Source organism: Pogona vitticeps, chromosome 5 (assembly GCF_051106095.1).
Source record: "Pogona vitticeps strain Pit_001003342236 chromosome 5, PviZW2.1, whole genome shotgun sequence".
In the NCBI taxonomy this organism is placed as follows: domain Eukaryota; kingdom Metazoa; phylum Chordata; class Lepidosauria; order Squamata; family Agamidae; genus Pogona; species Pogona vitticeps.
The window spans coordinates 173276335-173283868 of record NC_135787.1 but is presented as its reverse complement, the minus strand read 5'-3'; positions in this window follow the sequence as shown (position 1 = coordinate 173283868).

Sequence of the window (7534 nt, the reverse complement as noted above, 5' to 3'; positions counted from 1 at the left end):
AGAACGGCTTGAGTTAAGAACATTTTGACTTAAGAACCACTCTCATAGGAAAATATTGACTTGACTTAAGTACTTAGATTTGAGTTAAGAACTGAAAAAAAACCACGTGGGAGGCAGGGAAAGTGCAAAATTTGAACTTTCAGTTAACTGTTGGCCAGTGAAAAGGGTGCCTGTCTGCTTCCTCACTCCTCCCAGCGTTTAGAGAGTGGATTGGGAGACAGTCTTCAGACTGCCTGGTACTGTCCTGCCTGGACTGTATTTTCCCTGCCTTCCCTGAACCTTTCTTGACCTAAGAAAAAAAGAAACAAAATATCCCCCTCTAGTGGTCGAAGGCGGAATAGCAGCTTCCCATTAGTTTCTATGGACGGAAAAGAGCAGATACGGATCAAATGGTTTTCAATGCATTCTTACGGGAAATGCAGATTTGACCTGAGAACTTTTTGACTTGAGAACCGCCTTCCAATATGGATTAAGTTCCCAAGTCAAGCCCCCACTGTACTATTTGCTGCTCAAAATTACACCAATGGCCTTATGTAGATGTAAATAGTCATGTGGATGCTGGCCTTCATTATATATGCCGTGGTTCTTAAAAATATTTCTCTCACCTGAAGCTGTTCGGTAAATACAGGATTTATCTTCCCAGACTTAATGTCTATGTATTCCTACACTTCAAAAAGTAGGGAAAAGAGAAAACACCTTTGGTACAGTTAAAAAAAAAATTATGTAAAACAAAAATTCAGGCCACACATCTTAACTCCTTTTTTTTAACAGAGTAGGATGGAAGTCCTGAAACAAAACAGAGGTTTTGACATAAGTGCATATCTACAAACAACAGTTTTGTTCCCATTTACACTTGCCCACAGTCCTGTGGATCTAAATAGGACGGGAGGTCTCTCTATGGCTGAAATCTTGTTGCTTAGTATAGTACTTGCAACTAGAACAGGCCCATTGCATCAGTCAAGATTTGGTCAATCAACTCCTCTGTAAATTCCACTGATTTAAATGGGGCTACTCTAGTGGCAACTTACTACAGAAAGCAACAGGATTTCAGCCACTGTATTTGGTTTAGTCTTAAGTGAGAGAGGCACTTTTATTTCCTGTTTAGGGCACGGGCTCCCACCTTGAGTCCCCAGATATTATTGGAAACCCTTAGCAGGACAACTAGTGGTGAAGGTCTGAGACCATCTGGGGACCCAAGACTGGGAACCATTGTTTTAGGGAATCAAAGAAGGAAGATTACCGCTTCTGTTTACATGAGGTGGGAATTAAAGGGCAAGCAGACAATACTGGCATGTCAATCTCTTTAGTGTGTGTATGTGTAGAGGGTGACCTGTAATCTCTAAGGGCCATAGGCTCAGACTTTTTGCTTTAAACCGAAAAATAAAAATAAAATGGCATAATCCTTTCCAAAGTGCTTAGTTAAATTTGAATTTAGTACCACAGGACTCAAACAGCTTTTAGAAACCTGTGGCAGAATCCCTGGAAAGCAACTGTAAATAACAACAGACAACACCGAGGAATGTCCACTTATTTATTTATTTATTTATTTATTTATTTATTTATTTATTTATTTATTGAATTGAATTGAATTGAATTGAATTGAATTGAATTGAATTGAATTGAATTGAATTGAATTGAATTGAATTGAATTTCTACCCTGCCCATCTAGACCAAAGGTCTACAGTTAATCCAGTGATATTTTTCAACAGTTAAAGTAAGTCTTTGTAAAGTTCATTCAGAGCATGGAAGTAACTCAATACAAACATCAACTTTCTTATAATTATTAGTTTTCCTTAAAAATCAAGGCATATTCAACTTGCACTGCAATTATTATGTAATAAATTAACTCCTTTTACGATGTAGCTGTAACTTGCAGCTACATTCATAGTTACAATGGTCACATGACCTCACTGTATAGGTGTGTTTCATGCCATAGGCAAAAAAATATGTAGACTGTTATTTTTGTTTTTCAAAATGAAACAAAAGTAGCCATTTAACCCGTGTTCATATTATTAGAAAGTAAACAGTCACTTTAAACATATATAAAAAATGATGAAAGCAACAAATGACTTTGAGTGCTTTAGAAGTATAACTAATTATTTCTAAAATTAACTTTCTGCATTCTGAGCTTACAGTGCTCTACATGTGCATCGCCAGAAATAATGAATGGAATTATGCAAATATATAGCCTTTAACTGGAGCACCAGGAGAACCTCCCTAAGCACAAGATACATTACCCTATTAAATAATATGCCAAGATAAAAGGACAAAAATCCATAACTGCTGCTACTGGAAGGTAACGGATTCACCTGTTCAGAGAACACTGAATTGGAGGAGTATTCTTTTCATTGTCATAATCATCATTGTCATCACCATTATCTTAGAACTGCAGGGCTGGAAGGGACCCGATGGATCATCGAATCCCGCTCCTGTCAAAGAAGCACAGTGGGGAATTGAACTCCCAACCTCTGGCTTCACAGCCAGATACCTTAAACTCATAGTGACCAAGCAGACCTAAACAAGGAGTACACCTCTGTCATTACAGCACAGAATTCCTTATACACACAAAATACAAGATGAACACATAGACCTCTTCCTGCCAGAAGTGGAGAAGCCAAGGGAGCGGAAGTTTAGAAGAATAGGTAAACGGGAAAACCAGCCATGTTACTTGACCCATATATTTACTGTATTTCTTCATTCATCTGGCTGCTCAGAGAGGTTGCCAAGCAACCATAGCAGTGCCGCTATCCATGGGTGCCCAGTTTATTTTGAGCAACTGTCAGCTTCCCACACTGGCAGAGGAATCCATCTCTACAAATGCAAAATATCAGCCTTGCATATGGCATTTTCTTCTTTATCATCCTGTAGTAGAAAGAGGGAAATGAATTTTAATGGGATTTTAAGGAAAAGGGCAAATGTGAATGAACTATACTATGTTCTCCCACACACACACTAACTCGTTGATTTCAGTCGAATACGTATTACAATTCCACTGCTCTGAGATGTAATCCTTTTTCAGTCAGGGGAGATCTATTTACATTACATTAGCTGTCTGAAGGAAGGGCTGCTCCTATGATCAGCTTCTCTTATACAGTGAGATTGTGAGATGAGACTCATCTACGCATAAGCACTTTTGCCATCTGCAGACAGTATTGCACCGATTAATGTTCTGCAATCAGATGCCATTCTTTATAAACCTGCACAATTCAGACAAATAGTCTACAGTGTTTAAAGGAAGGGTGAACAATGTCAGTGTTTCACAGGGTTAACAGGAAGCAGAGAGGAGAGATGGAAATAAGTGACAAAGCTTATTTCAACTGCTTGTCAGATCCATGCTCTAGGGCATCTGCTGACTATTTGCTGACACTTTCCAGATCTATTGGACAACTCCTACCATCTCCTGCTAGCAAATGATCTTTGGACTTTGTAGTCTGAAATATGTAGATGTGCTGGCTTGGGAGAAGCCCTGACTGAATCCCCATACTAGGTCTATTGTCTTGTTGGACCCTGCAGCCCGGGGGGGGGGGGAGGACTTGAGGAGACTCCACTTCCTACCATTGTAGGGATGTATTACTGGAGATCAAGACTAAGCTCCTCCACACTATTCTATTTCCGATCACCATGTATGGTGTGAAAGCTGGACAGTTAAGGAAGCTGACAGGAAAAAAATGGATTCATTTGAAATGTGGTGCTGGAGGAGACTTCTGCAGATACCCTGGACTGCCAGAAAGATGAACCAGTGGGTCCTAGATAAAATCAAGCCTGATCTACCTCTGTAGGCAAAAATGCTGAAACAGAAGTTGCCCTACTTTGAGCACACCATGAGAAAACAGGTTTTCCTCTGGAAAAGACAATAATGCTAGGAAAGTTTGAAAGCAACAGGAAAAAAAAGAAGACCAAATACAAAATGGATTGACTCCCTAAAGCAGTGGTCCCCAACCTTGGGCCTCCAGATGTTCTTGGACTACAACTCCCAGAAGCTTTCACCACCAACTCTGCTGGCCAGGATTTCTGGGAGCTGAAGTCCAAGAACATCTGGAGGCCCAAGGTTGGGGACCACTGCCCTAAAGGAACCACAGGCTGGAGTTTTCAAGAGCTAAGCACTCATTCCTGGGGTCACCATGTGTTGAAGGCAAATTGGCCACACATTGCAACACAAAGTAGATTATTCATCATGTTTATCTCTTCTTCACATGTGTTTAAAATAAAATTCTTAATATATCGGACCTGAGCTTCTGTTGAGCCCTGGATACCTCAGTGAATTAGATATCTGGCTGGAGAGCCAGAGACTGGGAGTTCAGCTTCTCACTATGTATCCCAGAAAAGGCAGCCTATGTAGTCTTGAGAAAGCTGCAGTCTCAAGATGCTCTGAGGAGAAGGAAATATAGTAAACCACTTCTGAATACTCTTTACCTAGAAAGCCCTGAAAAGGATCCCCATAAGTCAGAATTGACTTTACAGCACACAGTTATTGTTATTGGGTTTCTACTTTACTAATCTTTCAAAAAAAAAGCATTTTGGTTTAAATTGCACACTTATAAAATGCTCCATGTGATGAGATGGAAGCAGGGCAAATTTTGCATCCAATTACTAGTAAAAGGGATGACGCTAGTTTGCCTGATTTTAAAAATAGATTTTTGAGCTTATCTAAGGTCCATTCCTTGCTTAAGGAAGTAAGCTGTTAGCACCCTCTGCTGGACACTGGGAAACATTGCAAGCTACAGAAATAGTTGCACATATACAGCTAACAAAGACATGGAGCAGAAAAAACTGAGATGCTTCAACAGAAGTGTCTGAATCTGCAACACTAATTAAATCTGCACTTGGTGAATTTCTCCTTGTCACGTAATGGATCTGCTGCATCTCACTTTCATGATGCAGATGAATCTCTCTTTCCGGAGGCAAACCTTTTGAATAAATGTTACAAAATTCAAGAACAATTTATTACTGTGCAAATCCATTCATACCCTTTCAGAAGCATGTCCCCTGAGAACAATGGGACTTATTCAGAGACAGGTATGTATAAGCTACCATCCTTAGACATTTTTTGCATTCTAGCTACATTAATGGATGAGCAAAACTGACATTTGAGCAAAATCCCATTTTTAAGAAGAGACACTGTAATTTTTTTTAAAGCTACACTCCAATTCACAATTTGTTTAATGATTTAAAACATCCTTCCCTTACTCTGATCCCACTCCCTAGATGTGCTGGATTACAAGTCCCATCAACCCACCTAAACATGGATATGTATGGCTTAGGATGTTAGAAGCTATATTCCCAACATATGACAGAGAAAAGCTGGTTAGAGTAAGCTGGTTGAAAACATTAAAACTGTATCTTTATCATAAAAGAAAGCATGTTTTATCTGCTGTACTCAAGTAAGGTGTTATGCCCCATTTGAGTCTCATAACAAGTCAGAATCAACGTATAGCAACCCTAATAAGGCTTTCAAGGTGAGGTATTTAAGGAGTGTTTTTACTAGTTCAACTCCCCCAGTCAGTTTCCATGGCCACGTGGAGATTTGAACAGTGTTCTCCAGAGTTCTAGTCCATCACTCCATCCCCAACATCACACTGGAAAATCAAAATTATTAGCCACTTTGAAAATAATTTTTTAAAAGAGCCAATTCTTCAAAGATTCATTTTAATTCTGAGGTCACAGTGTGGGAACTGCTGTTACCATCTCCCATCTGGAACTATTAGTAGCCCAGTTCACAGCAAAGGAGTTTAACTGTAATTCTTTAATGTATGATGATGATGATGATGATGAGACACAGCCCTAAAATGTTTTGCTTTCTACCCATCCACCCCATTTCAAGAAGTACAAAAGCCAATCAAACCAATCTTCTTCAATAATGGTGTCAGGATAACACCCTCCATCACCTACAAGGGAAGCAAGCTAGCTTAAGAGGTAAAGCACACCAAATTGTCTCTCATTCTGCCCGACAGCAGGCTCGATCCTGCTTTCGGGAAACTGGGTAACATGTAGGTATGATATATCAGTTCCCTGCATCAACCATGTAAGATGGTTGATCTTACGTAGACATGTAATCACATTATGTCTTCAGAATCATTATTTAGAGTATTACTGCTCCCAGATTGTCTCGTTTCATCCAGTCTGAGACTGAGCAGTAATCCAAACATTGACATTAAAGATAGTATAATAGTCTATCTTTGCTGATGGCCTTCACCCATGAATTTATCTGATTTCTTTTTAAAGTAGGGGTGCACTACCACCAAAATTCAGATTCAGAATTTCTGTTCAGAGAAATGCAGCCCTTCAGATTCAGAATTCAGAATTTTAAAAATTCAGAATTTCCAGACATCCAGAACTCTGTTATAGTCAGTATAAACACTATATATAGCAATTCATTTCCCCACAAACACACACAAAACAGGAAAAACATTTTTAAAAAATGATTGAACCCCGAACCGTGGAAATGCCAGCAGGAAATGCCAGTAGCATTGGGGAGCAGAGGCACTGGGGAAAAGTGGGCAGGTCGACTGGAGCAGCGGATAGCCTGTGGTGGGCGGGAACTCTGCCAACAAGACAGTTGATTGAGTCAACACAATCTTGGAGCAGCGGCTGGAAAAAACGAAAGAGACAAAAGGAGGGGGAAGCAGACTGAAGCATGACATACCTAGTACTGTACTGTGAGCAGAGAGTGCCATTCTCTCTTACTTAGAGGTCTTCAGAGAAGCTCAACAATGGTACATTGACCCCAAGGAAAATAGATTTTTCTACAGATCCAGGTTCCAGGCACGAGCAGTATAGACGGACAATATTGCCTGCCTGAGACAACACTCTCTCATGTGGCATGCGACTTGGTGGACAATACAGCAGTTCCACTGCCACCCTGATCAGTTCTCTTAAACAGACTTCTTAGCCCAGTAAGACAAAGGATGCTTCTACCTCTGCCTCTGCCATGTCCTTCCTTTGAGATGGGTGTCTCTGGAGGACAGGCTCCTGCCATGCTTGTCGAGGCAGTGTCCCAGAAAGCTTGCCCTGTTGTTGTAGGGCAGGGGTGGGCAATTAATTTATATAGGGGGGGGGCACATGAAAAATCTGAACTGTGTTCGGGGGCCGAACCAACTTTACTTAAAAATAAAATGAAACAGTGATGTTATCATTGTTTTTATTTTAAAATTGTTAATCTTCACAAATACTAAAGTGGTTTTTTGCAGTATGTTAAAGATAAGCAACTGATCAACTTTAGACGAAAAGTTATAAATGGTTTTGATGTTCAAAACTGTCCGCGGGCCGGACAGGAGTGGCTCACGGGCTGTATGTTGCCCTCGGGCCGCACTTTGCCCAGGTCTGTTGTAGGGGCTACAACTGTACAGTAGAATACAATTGCTGGTACTGTTGTTTGCATTGCTATGAACATTTTTAGTTTCCTCCTGCTCTGTGTGGCCCCCCACCCTGCCCCAGCGCTAGCCTGACCTTCTTCGTTAGCTGCTGCTAACCTGTGATGGAACATTGGATGGCACAGCCCACCCCCTTGCTACTACTTAATATCCATTGCCCGCTG